Source organism: Sminthopsis crassicaudata, chromosome 1, assembly GCF_048593235.1.
Source record: "Sminthopsis crassicaudata isolate SCR6 chromosome 1, ASM4859323v1, whole genome shotgun sequence".
NCBI lineage: Eukaryota > Metazoa > Chordata > Mammalia > Dasyuromorphia > Dasyuridae > Sminthopsis > Sminthopsis crassicaudata.
In genome coordinates this window covers 675,538,152-675,557,033 of record NC_133617.1, presented here as the reverse complement: position 1 = coordinate 675,557,033, position 18,882 = coordinate 675,538,152, and the positions used below count along the sequence as shown (strand labels likewise).

The 18,882-nt window shown below is 42.7% G+C and overlaps 1 protein-coding gene across 4 annotated transcripts in view; it reads right to left on the bottom strand.

Moving 5' to 3' along the window:
• The window catches only part of PRKCD (protein kinase C delta), a 57,911-nt gene extending 39,956 nt beyond the window's left edge, over positions 1-17,955 (bottom strand). For 2 of the 4 annotated variants that reach the window (XM_074283534.1, XM_074283537.1), the window contains exons 1-2: positions 16,943-17,955; positions 11,751-11,872 (exon numbers count right to left, since the gene is read on the bottom strand). The gene's annotated coding sequence lies outside the window, so the exon portion shown is untranslated. Of the gene's footprint in view, positions 1-11,750; positions 11,873-12,544; positions 12,626-16,942 lie in introns of all 4 variants that reach the window. The other 2 variants (XM_074283535.1, XM_074283536.1) reach the window with 2 other exon arrangements.
• Positions 17,956-18,882: the final 927 nt, after the last annotated feature.

The following is an 18,882-nucleotide window of genomic DNA, read 5'->3' as shown; positions in this document are numbered from 1 at the left end:
TATGATCAAATCACTTAACCTCAGTCTGCCTCAGTTCCCTCAACTATAAAATGGGGATAATGATATCACCTCCCTCCCAGGTTCTTATGAAGGTCAAATGAGACAATATTTGTAAATTACTTGGCACATATTAGACACTACATAAATGCATCTTTCCTTCCTTCCTATTCTCAGCCATATGACTAGCAGATCCTAAAACAATGCTACTCACTACCAGGACTATATTTCCCAGACTAAATATTCTACCCTACATGCTTTCAGCCCTAAAACTCCATCTTGGATCCTTCCCTTTTATGTTCCTGATTGGTAAGGCCTTCCACCATATCTTGGTCTTTTTCAGCCATGCTTCACTTTACTGCCTATATCCTTGCCATCTACCTCCCAATCATGTGAATACCCAAACTCCTACTAAACTAGTACTTTCTATCTCTGGAGCCATAACAAAAAATGGTTCCATTGTTCCAATGTTAATCTACTCACACCATCCTTAAAAGTTTCCAACCAAAATATTCCTCCCTGTCCACATCTCACTCTTCCACATGTATGTTTTTTCCTCAATAGAAGGTAAGTTCCTTGAGCACAGAAATTGTGGCAGTTGTGTATTTGTATTTCCAGAGCTTAGCAGAATGATTAGCAAATGGGAAAGGCTTACACATGCTTTCTCATTCATTCACAAGCTGAGAAAGAATGCAGGAGGATTGGGGGGAGGGAAATGGCTTTCTTCCTGACCACAGCTAACCCATCTACTTGTGCAAATGATCCCATTTCATTCTGTCTCCTCCAACACATCATCCTCTCTGTCATCCCCATATTTTCACTTATTTTTAATCTCTTTCTATGCACTGGCTTATTCCCTACTGCCCATAAACATGTCTTCCCCATCCTCAGAAAAACCTTCTTTTGACCCTTCCATCCCCACTAGCTATTATCCTATTTCTTTTCTGCCCTTCATAGCTAAACTCCTTGAAAAGGATCTATCTACAACAGGTTCCTCTAGTTTCATTCTCCTTTTTTTATTCTCTCAATAGATTTTTAAAAATTAATTTTATAATTATAACATCTTTTGACAGTACATATGCATAAGTAATTTTTTACAACATTATCCCTTGCACTCCCTTCTGTTATGAATTTTCCCTCCTTCCCTCCACCCTCTCCTCTAGATGGCAGGCATTCCCATACATATTAAATATATCATAGTATATCCTAGATACAATATATGTGTGCAGAACAGATTTTGTTGTTGTTGTGTTGCAAAGGAAGAATTGGATTCAGAAGGTAAAAATAACCTGGGATGAAAAACAAAAAATGCCAACAGTTTACACTCATTTCCCAGTGTTCCTTCTCTGGGTGTAGCTGATTCTGTCCATCATTGATCAATTGGAACTGTCATTCTCCTTTTAACCCTTACAATCCAAGTTCTGACTTTATCACACCACCCAAACTGCTCTCCCCAAAGTTACCAGTGATCTCTTAGTTGCCAATTCCAAAGACCTTTTCTCAATCCTCATTCTCCTTGCCTTCTCTGCTTTTGACAGCAGATCACTTTCTCCACTAGTCCACTTCTCTCTAGTTTTCAAGTCACGCTTTTTTCTGGTTCTCCTCCTATTTATCTGATCTCCTTTGCTGGATCCTCATCTGGAGCATAGCCTTGAAATGTAATGTTCCTCAGGATTCTGTCCTGGGCCTTCTTCTCTTCTCCTGCTCCATTATTTCATTTGATGAGCTTATTAGGTCCCATGGATTAAATTGTCATCTCTATGTTGATTTGTTTTTTCTGCTCCCATTCCATTGCTGACCTCCATCCAATCTCACCTTTCACACATGTCTAATTGGATGTCTAGCAGATGTCTTAAACTCCATTTGTCTAAAATGAAACTCACCAACTTCCCCCCGCTCTTCACCCCACAGACTCCCTCATCATCCCATATCTAAATTATTGCAAAAGCTGCTGGTGAACTACACACCTGTCAGATTGGCTAAGAAGACAGGAAATTATAATGATGAATGTTAGAAGGGATGTGAGAAAACAGCGACACTGATACATTGTTGGTGGAGTTGTGAAAGAATCCAACCATTTTGTAGAGCAATATGGAACTATGCTCAAAAAGTTATGACACTGTGCATACCCTTTGGTCCTGCAGTGTTTCTACTGGGCTTATATCCCAAAGAGATCTTAAATGAGGGAAAGGGACCCACAAGTGCAAAAATTTTTGTGGCAGCCCTTTTTGTAGTGGCGAGGAACTGGAAACTGAGTGGATGCCCATCAATTGGAGAATGGCTATTTAAATTATGGTCTATGAATGTTATAGAATATGGAAGAAATGACCAGCGGGAGGAACACAGAGAGGCTTGGAGAGACTTATATCAACTGATGCTGAGTGAAACAAGCAGAACCAGGAGATCATTGTACATGGCAACAACAAGATCATAAGATGAACAATTCTGATGAGCACGTCTCTCTTCAACAATGAGATGATTCAAACCAGTTCCAATTGTTCAGTGAGAGCCATCTACACCCAGAGAGAGGACTGTGGGAACTGAGTGTAGATCACAAAATAGCATTTTCACACTTTCTGTTGATGTTTGCTTTCATTTTGTTTTCCTTCTCAGGTTTTTTTTTTTTTCCTAGATCCAATTTTTCTTGTGCAGTAAGATAACTATATAAATGTGTGTGTGTGTGTGTGTGTATTGGATATATATTGGATTTAACACATATTTTAACATATTTAACATGTACTGGACTATCTGCCATCTGGGGAGGGGGTGGGGAGAAGGAAGGAAAAATTTGGAACAGAAAGTTTTGCAAGAATCACTGTTGAAAAATTACCCATGCATATGTTTTGTAAATAAAAAACTTTAATAAAAATCAAATAAATAAATAAAATAAAATTTAAAAAAAGGGGGGGGGTTCTTTACACCAATGAAATCACAGGTCTTGTTCCAATAAAAAGGTATTTGAATAAAGTAAAAAACAAAAATAGCTTCTGGTGAGTCTGCCTGCCTCAAGACTCTCCCTACTTTAAGCCATCTTCCATTTAGCCACTGAAGTCACTTTTCTAAAATGATGGTTTAACCATGTCATTCCTCTACTCAATAAACTGAAATAAACTGAAAAGGCTCTATTGCCTCCAGGATCAAATATAAAATGCTGTTTGGCATTCAAAGCCTTCAGAACCTAGTTCCCTCCTACCTTTCCAGTTTTCTTAACACTTTACACCCTACCATGTACTGCGTGAGATATCAACACTGGCCTTTTGGCTGTTCCATGAACAAAACATACTATCTCTCGATTCTTGGCAATTTCTCTGGTTGCTCCTTGTGCCTGGAATGCTCTCCCTCCTTAACTCCACGTACTGCCTTCCCTGGCTTCCTTTAACTCCCAATTAAAACCTCATCTTTTACAGGAAATTTTTTCCAGTCCCTCTTAATTTTAGTGCCTTCTCTCTATTAATAATTCCCTACATCCTATATATAATTTGCTTTGCATATATTTGTTGGCATGTTGTTCCACACTCCCTCCCCCAATTAAATTGAAATCTCCTTGAGGGCAGGGACTGTCATTTGCCTCTTTTTGTATCTCCAGCACTTAGTATGTTGCCTAAAATACAGTAAGCATTTAATAAATGATTGATTGATTGGGGTCTGAGGAGGAAGGAGGACCAGCCTCATAGCACTGGCTCTCAGAGTCACTTGTTTTGAGAACAATTTGTATTTTTAGTTCTAAGTTTGCCCCTGGAAAAAAATAAGATGGAAAGAGAGAAAGAAGGAGAATCTAGGGATGGAGATCCTACCTCCTCTCATCCCTGGACATTCTTTACATGAAAGGTGTAAAATATACTATTTTAAAAAAAGAAACAAAAAACCAGTGGAATGAACATAGGGCTGTGATTTGAGGGACCTGGGTTTTAACTCATGTAATCTTAGACAAGTCACTTGGGTAAAGTCCTTCCTACCTCAATAAAATGGATAAACTTAGACTATGTGATCACTAAGTACCTCCCAACTCTAACATTCTCCTTTATGATTCATGACCCCAGGAAATTACACATAACTGAGTGAAAAATCCAAGTTTGGGGGAATGATATATGCCCAGAGACACCAAATTCCTGCCCTTACCTAATAAGCAATTTTATGATAAAAAAAGTTCCATCTGTATAGGCAGTTCAGGTCACTTCCCATTATGCCCTGCTCCTGGAGTCTGAGGCATCAGGACAGTGACTTACAACACTGCCATAGCTAATTGGTCTGGCCTGTTACTTCCTAGCATCACTTGGCATAACAGGGGATGGGGGGCAAATGGACAGCATCTGCCCTCCTCCAAAGCACTAAGCCAGCAAGCTGGCTGGAAGATGAGGAACTGACCATCTTGTAAACCACTTCCTAGTTCAGCCCCAAGGGGAACTATATGGGCCGGAAATTCACCAGATACCTCACTCCCTCTCACCAGTATTTCCAAAGGGGGGAGCTGGCTGGTATAAACTGGAAAGTCTTCTTGAGGTGCTGATGAAAATAGCTTTCTAATAACCTCAAGGACATGTAATTTAATAGTCATGCTAGTGACCACTCACATTTCTACATCCATCTGGAGTTTACCAAGCCCTTTCCTATGTCAGCCTTCTGAGAGAGGCAGAAAAAGTATTATCAACCCATTTTACATATGATAAAAATGGAAGCCTCAAAAGGAGAAATGCTTTACCCAGTCACATCCTTAGCAGGAGTTGGAATCAGGAAACTCAGTCTTACTCATGACCCTAGAGAAACCTTCAAGGATTCTTTCACACATTTTGCCCATCTCTCTGGTCTCCCTATACCTCTCACCCAATGAGTGAGATTGCAAAAAAAAAGTCCTGGCCATGCTTCCAAGGGCTTACCACAAAGCCCAGGATAAGAGAGAACAATGCCAGTGGCTGACACCTGCCTCCATGCATTTTCTCCATGTGGGTAGAGGGCCCTCCAACAGCTTGGTAACCACACTCCCCAAGACTTCCTCCCAGCTTTCAGCCACCAACGGTACTCAGCTGCAGCTGATGGGGGGGCTTTCTCCGCAAGGGGCGGTGGGGCACGCCTCCTCCACAGCAGCCCAAGGCACAAGGCTCTTCTTCTTGAACACAGATACTACCCCACACAATACCACACATACCACACATGCCACCCACACCCCCATCCTCACAGACCTACACAACACACATAATGCACATGCCCTATAGACATGCCCCCCATACAATACCACTCACCACACATAGTACCACATGTCTTATACCCCCCATACCACAGAATCATATATGCCCACATACCCACGGACCACATGTACCACCCACTCTACAGCTCCAAGCCATACATCCCCACAATCCAACACCACACGTAATACCACACATGCTCCCACAATCACAATACTACTTACACATCTCAATATATATACTACAACTATATATACACACCCCATATGCAATATCACTCCTACCTCATTTACTGTACAATCTTCCACTCACATATATTAAACACATAACTACACATGACAGGCATACATATAACACATAATTAGTACCCACATACCCTCACATGTCACACAAAATACCTTATACATAAACATGTACCATCCATGACATACACAGATAATATATAACATATACACATGTACCCTTATACTACATGTAGTACATACATTTCAGGTAAGTACCAAACACAGAGATGTGGGCACACAAACCTCAAACAAGTCTTATGCACACTACCACTCTCCTACCATACTTACTTATTCCCCCATATGCAACACTTTATAAACACCCACTACAAAAAGACCAGTGGGGAAAAGTGTGGGAACTATTGCTCTCTGGCCTCTCCTCCAAAAAAAACCCAAGGATATCCCACAAAGAGGATTTATGTGATAGCACCCACAGAAAGGATGGGTAGGGAAGGAACAAGCCAGGTCTGCCTTGTCCCTTGCCCTACCTTCGCTTTAGCCCAGGGTCTAAAGGTTGAAATACCATCATGAGTTGGCCCTCCTACTTTCTTGAAGCCAAAGCCACCCACTGCTCACATAGTCCTCTATTTCTAATAGAGACTCCCATCCCAGGAAGGGAGAACCTTGTGCCCTGAAAACATATCCCATACTCCCAGCTCTCTTAACAAATCTGAGGAGCTGCCTCCTCATGCTGACTGCTTTTTAGATCACAGACTGACCAGTCTTGAAAGGATTTAAGAGATCCAATCTAAGCTTTTGACTTTATGGAGGAAAACTCTGAAAGCCAAAGAAGGATTGGAACTTGCTCCAGCTTACTCAACCAGTAGACCTCTGGTGTTCTAACTTCTCTATAGGGCCAATTTTCTCTGCACTTCACCACATAACACCCCCACACACACACACACACACACACACTCATCTGCTGCATATGATTCTGTCAACTCCTTACTCCACTTAATGGATGAATCCCACCCTCTGGCCTGACCCTAGTTCCTGAGCTCAGCTTTGCAAGAGGCAAAAGGAAATGTGGGGGCAGCTAGGTGGCGCAGTGGATAGAGCACCAGCCTTGAATTCAGGAGGACCCGAGTTCGAATTTGGTCTCAGACACTTAACACTTCCTAGCTGTGTGACCCTGGGCAAGTCACTTAACCCCAGCCTCAGGGGTGGGGGGGAAGGAAATGTGGCTTTTGACTTAGCAGCAAGGTCTCTTTCCATTCAGTCCAATTTCATGCAGGTTAGAAAGATGAGTTCTCTCTCCTTTAAAACTGTAGAATCACAATAGCAGGGTAGCTGGTGCCCACGGCACCCAGGAATACTGAGTATTGAGTAGCTGAGGAATTCTGGGAAGAGTGCAACCTTGATCACTGTTATTATCACTAATAAATATAGGTGCTGATCATTTTTATCTAGCACTAGACCAGGAGCTCTTCCCCATTTTTGTGTTAGGAACCCCTGGGTGGTCTAGTCTGGTAAAGCCAATGAACTTCTTCTGAAAATTTATTTATACAAAATTAGATACATAGGATTACAAAGGAAATGAATTCTATTGAAATGTAATTATCAACTTATTAAAAAGTTGATAAATGCTAAAGTCTAGACAAAAAATAGTTAGGTGAAAATAGCAGTGATGATCCTAGAAAAACATCTAATGAAACTTAGCTTGATTTTTAAAGTAAAATCCCTTCTAGAATTGGGGGGGGGGGGGAGAGAAAGGTATTAGCACAACTCAAAAGATCATGAAAATACCAACATTCCTCCCCAGGTTATCACACTAAAGTTGTAAGCAATAAACTGTTATAAAGAAATGCAAGGTCCAAAGGCCAGCAAATGACTGGGATTACTTTTCACATCAAACTTTTCAGAAAGATGATGACTTTTGACTTGAATGGTAATTTTACCCATACAACTTTTTGATAGCTTTGTCCTATTTATATAGTGGACATTGATCAATATGGATATATTCTTTATGAACACTGCTCTTAAAAAAAAACAAACAATGATTTAAATGACTTGCTAAGTTGAATAGTTATTATGGAAAATCCCACAAACTTCAGTAGAAATGATGGGTGGTCATGCAGAGCATCTAAAAACTATGTGATAAAGGGGACTTTATCATTAAAAAATTTTTTTGAAGAATATATGCATGCCAAATGTTTTTTCAATTATTTTAAATATTTTTTTAAAAAGAAAGTTAGTGGGAGAATTAAAACTAGAATATTCATAGACAAAATGTACAAGAGAACTCATCACTTGTCAGATCCATCAACTGACTCATTCCTATCATAGATGTTCTCGAAACACATTATGTTCCCAGAAAAGTCTTCTAAGACCAAGCTAATGTGACCTCAACATCCCATAATTTTTTTCTATGGGATAAACCTGTGTGCCTAAGTGGGTGTGGACATATGATCATACAACTGTGTTGAGCACGTATTTCTCTGTGTTTGTGTCTTGCCTTTTTTAGCTCTCTTATAGTCATATTGTACAATCAACCCCTCCCCTTAATCCATCATACTTCAGATCTTCACTTATCAGACCGACAGTAAAAGCCTTGACTCAGATTCCTCCCAGTCTAATCCAGCTTCCATTAAGATGATAAAGTGATTTACTGAAAGCAAGGATGACCATGTCAACATCTTCATCCAATAATTTCCAGTAGTTCCCTATTATATTGAGGATCAAAGATAAACTCTTCAATTTAACCTTTATCTCCTTTCATAAGGCTCCAACCTCCCTACGTAAGGAGACTCATTAAATATTATTCCCCTTAATATATCTACTGTTTCTCACATATTGCATTTCGTCTCTGTTATCTGTTCCTTTGCATAAGCAAACTCCATTCCTAGAGTGTGTCCCATATAGCTACTTAGAATCCCTACCTTTCTTTCTTCAAAATCCAGCTTAGGGACCACCTTCTACATGAAATCTTTACTGATCCCCTTAGCTGCTAGTACCTTTTTTCCAAAAATAACTCTGAGCTTATATTTTTTCATATTTACATATATTCATACACATATATGCCCCTTCAAAAATTACCTTTACTTTGTGTACCATTTAAAAAATATATATACATTCATATATATATATATATATACTTTCAAAAATCACCTTGCATTTTGTACTTCTTTTGCATATTAATATATATAATGTGTGTATATGCACATGTCATTTATGCATTATATGTATACATGCACCTGTATGAGCATGTGCAGTTATATTACATAATAAACATAAACGTGTATTCTTCCTATATGCATATTGCCTCCTTCGGTAGCATATAAACTTCTTGGTGGTAGGAATGATTTTATCTTTTTTCTTTCTACCCTCAGTGCTCTGCATGGTGCCTGCTATATCATGGGCATTTAATAAATGCTTTTTGATTGATTGTGCACATGCTCTATGAGTATATAGATAAGGATTGTATTTATGTGTGTGTGTACATCTTCGGACATGATATATTTATGTATTTCTGTATATGTGTGTTAGGTAGGGAGTAGCAGGGATGATACAGTCCCAAGGCTAATTAACCTCATTAGATAATGAAATTCACATGAGATAAGGGAAAAGAAAGGAAAATCTGAGGCTGGCCCTGCATATGTACTTTTCTTCCCTCCTTCCTTCTTTCCTTCCTTCAGCTCTGTTTAGAAAAGTTGAGGATTGAGCTCCTTAGAGCAAAAGGGAGAAGTAAAGGGGGAAGTGGGGCAGAACCTCCTCCCCTCTAAGTCTTAGACTTTAGATAGCCACACCTCCCCTTTTCCTATCATCCAATGCTTGAATCACCAGAATGACTTCCCAGTGGGGAGCTCCCTGTCTGGCTCTCTAGGCCCATTAAACTACGATCAGAGACTATGACTTCTCAATCTCCCTTCTTCTGAAGGTCCTGTTCTGCTATAAGTCTAAGTATTCCCAAGCCTGCTAAGATTCAACATTGCCCCTTGCCACATTCTCAGGACCCCAGCTTGGGGTCTAGATTTCAGGGAAAGTCAGCCCTGGCTCTGGATCCCCAGACTACTGTTCTGATTTTGTTCTGGTGGAGTGTACCAGTGCTCAACAGGGAAAGTGAGAAGGACAAAAGAAGGAAGGGAGGGGGTTATGAAGGGAGAAGGGAAAAGACAGGAAAAAATGAGGGCAGAGGAGGGAGAGGGGCAAAAGCACCCTGTAAACTAGTCTGATGATGAGAAAGGTGTCAACATTGTCCTAGTTTGGGAAATGTAGTGATAGAAGTGTCTACTGAAGTACAGTAAATATTTTGGGAAAATTGTGGTTGAAAGAGCACACAGGAATAGGAATCAGGAAGTGTGGGTTTGAGTCCCACCAGTCACTTATTGTGTGACCTCAAGAGAGCAGAACTTCTGGACTGGCTGAGAGTGAGCCAGGATCGAATCTAGTCCAAAAGACTCAGGTTGACTGATCCCACATCAGTGCTGGGTGTTCTTTCTGGGGCAACAGTATCATTTTTCATGGCTTGGGGAAGCAGGGGAAGAATCCAGACTTACAAAGAAACATGGGACCAAAATATGATTGGGGGGTGGGAGGAAGAGACAAGGGGGATAGAGAGAAGATAAGGTAAGACTTAGAAAGGATCAAGGCCCCAGGAAGTTAACATAACTAGCAAAATCCCCACTCTTAGTTGCCCTAAATACAGGGTATCCCACTTCCATATGTGAAAGATACATTAAAATGTTTGGTAACTAGCACATAATATATCCCCACATCTGCTGAGATGATAATCAGGAAAAAGAAAGACCAGAGCAAGACAGAACTAGTTATAAAGGACTTCCTGGAAGAAAAAGAACTGGGGCAGTCCCAAGCAAAACTGCAAAGTAGCAAATTTAAAACTTCTACTTTCCTTTTCCCTATCTTGCTGCTTTTCTAGGACCCTTTCCTCATGAAATTTGCTATAAATTGGATAGGCGCCATAGCTTAATAGAATGTGTTTTCCTCGAATGGATCTTGCAAACAGGAGGTACGTGATAAATATTTGTTAAATAAATGAATGAAAGCTACTGATAAATTCACCCACTCTGAGCTATTAGTGATATGATATGCTACTCTTCTGAGAATTAAACTAAATTTGTATTTCCCAAAAGCACCCTGGAAAGGGCAAGAATGAATTCGTAATGGCAGAATTTATAGCAATGATAATAAGCTAAAGAAGGAAAGATAAGAGTCTGTGACCCTTCCCAGGGTCTCTTTCAAATTCCATCCCACCCCAATGACCCCTTCCAGTTTACTTCTACATACTTCCCTTATGTTACGGGTTAGCCTAGGGGCTGGGTAATATAACAGAGAAGCACAAAATCAGTTAATAGGCATTCGGAAAGTCAGCAAACAGGGGCTGGAAAGTTTCCTTTGGCATTAAATCATTCCATGGCCTCAAGCAAGTTAGTCCCTTAGCTGGGTTTTAATTTCCTTTTATGTTCAGTAAGAAATAGATCTCTATGTTCTCTTCTACCTGTAAAAGTTTCTGATCTTAAGACGATAAGGCTCTAACACTCTGACTATAGCAGCCCCTAAAGTACAACCTTCCCTTCAGCCTCCCTCCCCAGCAAAAGGAGCCTGCCGAAGCATCCTTAGTTAGAGAAGTAGATTTTGGGGTCACTGACCAATGATGAGGGCAGTGTTTTGCACACAGATTGAAAGGTAACATATCATTTCAAACAATTTCTTCCACTGGTCTCTTTTTATCTTTCAATTTTCCATCCTTCTCCTTTCTAGCCTACAAACTCCTTCCTCTAAGCCAGTGATTCTCCAAGTATGGTCCAGAGAATCCTAGGGGGTCTCTGAAACCTTTTCAGAGGGTCTATAAATTCAAAATTAATTTTTATTTCTAATTGTTGTTATTGTTGTTTGTCCTTCGTTCTCAAAAAGGACCATGACATCAGAGAGGTGATAGAAAAAATATCTATAAATATAAACCCACATAAACAAAAGTTTTGGACAGATTTTCAATAATTTTTAATAGTATAAAGTTTGAAAACTCCAGTGTTTGGAAATCCTGAGGAGCAGGAAGCTCAGCCAGAACCAAGCAAAGAAGCCATATATTAAACATAAAGTATCTGAAAGTGACATTGGGAAGTTAAAGGACTCTTAAGCCCAGGCAGCCAACCCCAAACCCATCCCAGTCCTCAACCTTAGCAGGAATCCTAAGGCCCAACTCTCTAAACCGATATTCCAGAGATAGATAACAGATTCACAGAGGGTTGGGTTTTGACATTAGAGGAAGAGTCAAAAAAAAAAAAATTGAGAAAAAACTACTCAGGGACTGAGGAAGCCCCTGGATCATCATTACCTGTTGTTCCCGATTACAGCCTCACTCTTTGTCCAAGATCCTTATAATTCTGAAGAATTAGAAAATTACAGACTGGGCTGGCACTAATGTGAGACCAAAGAGCATCCAAATCCCCACCAGACCTACAGAGTCAAGACAGAAAGAAGGTGAATTAGATAATCACTTCAGAAATAGCTTTCGATCTACAAGTAGAGGGGTAGAAAGGGTATCAGACTAGGAACCGGGAAATCTGGGATTCTTCTAATCTTTGTCTGTGGCTGATTTGCTGTGGGACTTTAATAACACTTACCTGTTCTGCTTTATTTTATACATCTTTGTCAAATTTGATAAAGTTTTCCTTTTTTTCTGTCATGGATCTTTTTTTACCTTTTAATGAAGCCTATGGGTCCCTTCTCAAAATATTTTTAAATACATAAATTAAAATACATAGGATTTCAAAAGAAATCAATTCTACTGAAGTAATTAATCTATTTGTTTATATATCTCTGACTGACTGACTGTCTTATAAGAAAACAAGTTCATAGATCGTAAGTTAAGAACCCCTGACTCCCTGGTTTTTAAGATCCTTTTATATTCTGATGTTTAGTCTATGATACCAAGTCTTTAATGAATATTCAAACCCTGTTCTAGGCACTAGGGAAAGACAAAGACCTCTAAACCAGGATCCCTTCTCCTTCTGACAGACCAGGAGAGAACACAGGGCAGTGGAATGCTAAACATTGAATGAGCCACTCCCCAGCTTATGACTTGATCATCATAGCCATCATCCCCAAGCCACAGACATGCTTGCTCACCCATCTCCTTTGCCCTAGTCCAAAAGGTCACAGATCCAATCCTAGGGCCAGAGCTATATTCACTGACTCATATTTCTCTCCCTTTAAAAAAAAAAAAAAAACACTTTAAATTATTTTAACTTTTAATTTAAATTCTAATTATCTCTTCTTGCTAAATGGTGTCAATCCCCTGCAGCCATAGCCCAGAATCAACCCAGAATAGGCTACTCTCTATTATCCAGGGCTTAGTGACTCAATGTGTGGATCATCCAGACATTTAGTTTCCCTTTCTGGGGTTAACTTCCCTCCATCATTCTTTTAGTAAATCAGGCAAAGAAATTCTGGAAACACAGATTTAGAGGTTGAAAGGGCCTATAGTCAATTCTCTAAATTTGCAAATGAAGAAACTGAGACAACTGATCTCACTGGCTTATTCCTACCCTCAAAGGGATAATTAGGTGATCCAGTGGATACAGCACAGAGCCTAGAGTCAGGAAGGCAGTTTAAATCTGGTCTGACACTTACTAGATTTGTGAGCCTGGGCAAGTCACTTAAACATGTTAGCCTTAGTTTTCTCATCCATAAAATGAGCTATCGAGGGAAACAGAAACCACTCCAGTATCTTTGCCAAGAAAACCCTAAGTGGGGTCATGAAGAGTAAGACATACTGATCAAGAAGAACAACCCTCAAAAAAACTCACCCAGGTAGGAAAAGGGAGAGCTGGAATTTGAACCCAAATCCTGGGACTCCCAAATCCAATGCCCATACCATGCTGACTCCAGTCTATAACAACACTTGAGAACTAGGGACTAGAAACTAAGGTTTAGGGTCATAGAGGCAAGAGGAAAAGAGCAGAGAAATCTCAGAAAAAAATCAAGCTTAGAACGAAATCGGTATTATCTAGAGATTTTATTTTATGTCTCTGGTTTTCCCTATACCCCAGTACCTATCTAATTATATCTTGAAGACTTCTACATGTCTTGTTCCTGTCTCCTTATCTCCATTCACAATACAGCCATCCTCAGTCAGGTGCTCATCACTTCTTGCCGAGACTATTTCAAGAGTCTATGAATTGGCTCCCCTGTCTCCAGTCTTTCCCCCGACTTTATTCCCTCTTCCACAGAGCTGTCAAATTGGAATTTCTAAAGAGTAAATTGGACCATGTGACTTCCCTGCCCCAGAAGCTTCATGGGTTCCCTATTACCCAAAGGATGAAATACAAACTCTTCCCTTTGGCTTTTCAAACCTGTCACAATCTGCCTCCAACCTACCTTTTCAGGCTGATTTCACCCTGCTCCTCTCAAAGGCTTTTTTTCCAGCTAAACTGGAAACTAACGCAACATTCCATCTTCCACCTCAATGCCTTTGCACAGGCTGTCCCCCAAGCCTGGAATGTACTTGGAATCGCTAGCTCCCTTCAAGGTCGAGCTTAAATTCTACCTCCCACCAGAGGCCTCTCACGATCCCTCCAGTCAGCAGAGTTGTTCTCTAGCCCCCAGGAAGTGACTGTATTTATTTATCTACGTGTAAGTTTCCTCCCTGTAGAGTCTAAGTTCTTCAAGAGCAAAGACTGTTTTGTTTTTCATTTTTGACTATCCCCAGAGTTATGCATAGTGCCTGAAAAGTTGTAGGGGTTTTGGTCCAGATCTGCAACTTCATATACATGATGAAACTCCTTTTTATCAATACAGATCTCAATCAAAAAGCATTTACTAAGAACTTACTATATTTCATAGATATTGTGATAAGTGGTGGGCATATACAGAAAGGCAAAGGACAACTTCTCCCTCAAAGGGATAATTAGGTGACCCAGTGGATAGAGCAGAGTCTGGAGTCAGGAAGGCAGTTCAAATCTGGCCTGGCACTTATTAGCTTGGGCAAGTCAAGTGTTAGCCTCAGTTTCCTCATCTGTAAAATGAGCAAGAGAAGGAAATGGAAACCACTCAAGTATATTTGCCAAGAAAACCCCAAGTGGGGTCATACTTATCAAGAATAACAACTCTTAAAAAAACTCACAATCTAATAGGACAGCAAGCAAATTTTTAGAAGCAGGAGAAATTGGAAATAACCAATAGGGGGAAGTTGTTAGAATCAAGAGGAAGTGGAAGAGACTTCCAATAAAAGGTGGAATTGTCACTGGGACTTGAAGGAAGCCAGTGGATGGGAGATGAGAAGGAACAAGATATGCTAGGTTTTAATGAGTTTGAGGTGAACTCTCTTTCCCCTACACCAGGTTTAAGGCCCATCGAATTGTGTGAGCATGATCCTGAGAGGCTGACCCCAGCCTTTCCTAATCCTTCCCTCCCATACAGGAAAGAAGCCAGAAATAGGGAACTCAGATCTCCATCGGAGAAGCCACTTTCTCCAAGCATTGTGAACACTCAGAAGTGCAAGAATACATATGCATACATACAGACTCACTGCATCACTGGTCCACACACTCTCAATCACAGAATATAGCATGGAGTCACACTCTCACAGAGAGTAAGTCTCATACACTAATACTGCAGGCATTTGTACAGTCATGCACACTCACACATACAACCAGACATACCCACACAGGAACAGTCACTCAATCACGCACAGTCACATTTATGTTCACTGCCTCCCACACATTTAGTTGCCTATTCGCCCTCTGCTGGCCTGTCACTAGGTATTCTGGTTCAAATAGGTCTATGACAAGGAAGCCCAAATGACCTGGTCTCCACTTCTCAGTGATCCTGGTGGCTATAGAATGTCTGAGGACATATCTAGAAAAAAAAAAAAAACCCACAAATACACACACACACCCATACACACAACATGCATGTATACACATCAGGTGGATGCATGGATAGATTCTGCATTCAGTGTTTGCACTGATAAACTACCCTGATAACTAAATTCCCAACAGGAGTCACAGTGACAGGAATAACAGAATCCAAAGAGACAGTAGTCATGCAGGGAACAGGAAGAATAGAGAAAAATGAAGATTCTACCTAGAGCTAGAGATGTATAAAGATATTATACAGAGAGAATCCCCAAGGAAATTAAACTGGCTAGTGGTCACAAATTCCTTAGCCATAAATCTGTCCTACTACTGCCAGTCTGGGGAGGAAGCCAGAGAGAGGAGGAAGGCATGGAAGGGAAGGGAAAAGATAGCCAAATGGGAGCCAGATCCTTTTTCTCCACTCTCCAAATGGAAACTCCATTTCTTAGAATGGAGTTAGAACTTAGAAATGGAAAGGGTCGTGCATGATAATGATTTCCATGAGTAGGAATAAGTGCATTCATTTTCTACACCCTTCCCCAAAAACACAGACAGGCCACTCATTAAATCAAGAAGTATCCATGTTTCCCTTCCAGAAATCTCCTCTCTTCTAGTCCAGAATCACAGTGGAGTAGCCCCATATCTACTGTTCCAGCTGAGATGGGGGTAAATGGGTACCTTTGTACCCATTTAAGTTCAGGAAAACTGGTACGCTAAGAGACAGGGAAAGAAAAAAAGAAAGAAAGAAAGGAGAAAGAAATGGCTGAAGGAAGAAAAAGATCCCAGGAGCATAGAAAGAGATGGAGAAAGGTGATAGTTAGTCTCCTCTTTGGCCAGATGGTAAAAGGAGCAAGAAATAGAAAGACATTAGACAGATGGAAGGAGGGCAGAAGGAAGGATACTAGGATAGAGGAGACACTTGAGGAAAAGTGGGAACACAAAAGAGAGAGGAGAGAAAGGAAGGGAAGCCCAAGGGGACAAAGGACAGAATGGTGGGTGAGAACAGGCAAAACGAAGCAACAATGAATAAGAAGCTAATGGATAAGGGGGCATATGTGAGGGGGGTCAATGGATGTGGGTATGACACATGGAGAGCAATGGATTCGAGATGATGGACAGAAGGAAGTGGAAAGACTATGACAGACTAGACAACAATGAATAAGGAACATCAGAATACTGGGATGATGAACTAGGGGATAATGGAAAGGGGGAAGCTGGGTGATGGACAACAGGGAAGAAGATGAATAGGATGATTTTTTTTTGGTGGACAATAATGGGGGAGATAATGAATTGGGGTTCAATGAAGGGATTAAGAAGACGTGTATGGAAATTGATAAATTTCGGGGAGGGGGGATGGGGATGCCAGATGAAGCAGTTTTTTAAGCTCCTGGTGAGAGAGAGCTTTTCAGGGTTCAAGGGTAGAATGACAGAGACAAAAGGCGAGACCCGACAACTGAGAAAGCCTGAAGAATGGTCGCTGGGAAGGCAAATCAGCAGAAGGACCATCGGCCATACTTTTCACTTAGTTCACTTTCAGAAGGTCCCCGAGACTCCCAAAGTCCTGAGACAAGAGACTGGTAGCCCTGACTACCCTGAAAAAACCCAGGTTCCTCTCCCAATCCCCCAATCCCGGGAGTGAGGGACCTTAGCCCCTCTCCTGCCTCCTCACCTTCGGGTAACCAAGAAAGGGGGTTGCTTCTCCCGATGAGGGGTCTCTCCAGGCCCAATCGCCTTTCTTGCTTGCGAAGGGTCTAACCCCGACACCACGGGCCGAAGGGGTCTGGGAGAGCTCTGTGCTCTGGAGTGAGGGGGCTGTCTCAGCTTGGGGGAGGGGTCTCTGCAGTCCTTTCTCACGGCCTCCTCACGAACTGGGACTGGGCGGGAGGGGTTGGAGGAGAGTCGGGGGTGGAGAAGCTCTCCTCTTAGTTCCGGGGGTGGAGAGAAGCTGGGGAGGGGAGGAATCTGTCTCAGCTCCCGGGGAGTTTTGCAGCCCCCAGACTCCCGGAGTTCGGGCGAGGAGTGGGGATGGGTGGGATCGCAAGGGCGAAGTCTCCGGCTTTCGGCTCCGGGGAGTGTTGAGGCCCCAAGGGTGCGTCTCGGCGCTCTCGGAGGGGGGCGGGAATCTCTCAGTCCTCTGGAACTTGGCGCTTAGGAGATCGGGGTAGTCTCTCAGTCCCGTGAGTGCGGAGATCGCTGAATCTCTGGGGTGCCTCTGCCTCGGGAGCGAGGGGCTTGCCGGGACCACGGTGACTTCGCCCTGGGAGCGGAGGATCGCCCAGTCCTATGAGGTCTCTCCACCCTAGGAGTTGGAGGGGGAGAACCTCTAGGTCCCTGGGGTTTCTCTCCGCCCCAGGAGTGGGGGGATCGCTCCGTCCAAGGAGTCTCTTCCCTCGGAGAGTGCTTCGGTTCTGCTGGACAGAGCAGTGATCAGCTATCTTTTGGCCCAGGCGTCTCTCGGCTACGGGGGAGGGGGGGGGGGAGGGGAAGGGAGAGGGGTGGGGGAGTGGATCTCTCGGGGGGGGGGGGAAGAGGTATCTCTTTGCTTCTGTTGCAAGGATCTCACAACCCCAGAATCCCTCTGCTCTGGGGCAGGGGGAGCTCCCTCTCTCGCTGGGTTCCGGGGCCCGGACGCCGCTCCAGTTGCCTCTTGCTCCGGGTACCGTCACACAAGGAAGTGCAGGGTGGGGGGCGGGGCGGCCGAGACCTCACCCAGGTGCTGGGAACCCCGGCGGCCCTCCCAGTTCCGCCCACAGCCTCCCAGGGCCGCCTCCGAGGCCCGCCTGCAGCCCGCCGCTCTCCCGGCCCCTCCCCTGCTCCCGTTCTTCAGCTGAGGTCTCCCTCCTTCCCTCTCTCCCTCCTGGCCCCTCCTTTCCCTCGGCCCCCCCAAACTGCAACTCTGCTGCCGCTCCGCCCCATTGGCTGCGTTTCGTACTTTCTGTCTCTTGCAGAAGTGTTTGGGGAGGGCGGGGGGCGCGCGGGGCCGGGGGAGGTAGAGAATCTCTAGCTTCTCCGAGATGAGTCCTTCTGTCTCAGTTTCGAAAGTCTCCTTCACCCCTTTCTCCGAATCTCTCCACCTTGGGGCTCAGTTTCTCGGTGTGACTCCTAAGTCTCTCCTCATCCTCTCCCCTCCAAGTTTTTGTCTCATCAGTTTTTTCTAGCAGTGTGTGGATGTGTTTCCTCATCTTTCCACCTTCTTTTTCTTACGACTGCCTCTGTTCTGTCTTCAGATAACATCATACAGCTGCGAGGGACCTTAGAGATCTTTCCCCCCCCGTGTCTCTCTTTGAATATGTTTGTTCCATTTCTCTTCTGTCGGTCTCTTCTCCCCCAGCCCCCCTGTCCCCCATCTCTGTCATTCTTACTAATCATTCTCCCTTCTTTAGCAGTACAGATACTAAAGAGTGAATTAGTGGGGAAAGGATGTTTCTTGAGTCATAATCTACCTCCACTCCCATTACTCACTCTCTCTCTCTCTCTCTCTCTCTCTCTCTCTCTCTCTCTCTCTCTCTCTCTCTCTCTCTCTCTCTCTTTCTCTCTCTCTCTCTCTCTTTTTCTTTTTTTCTCTTTTTCTTCTCTCTCTTCTCCTCTCCATTTTTACCTCCTTTCTCT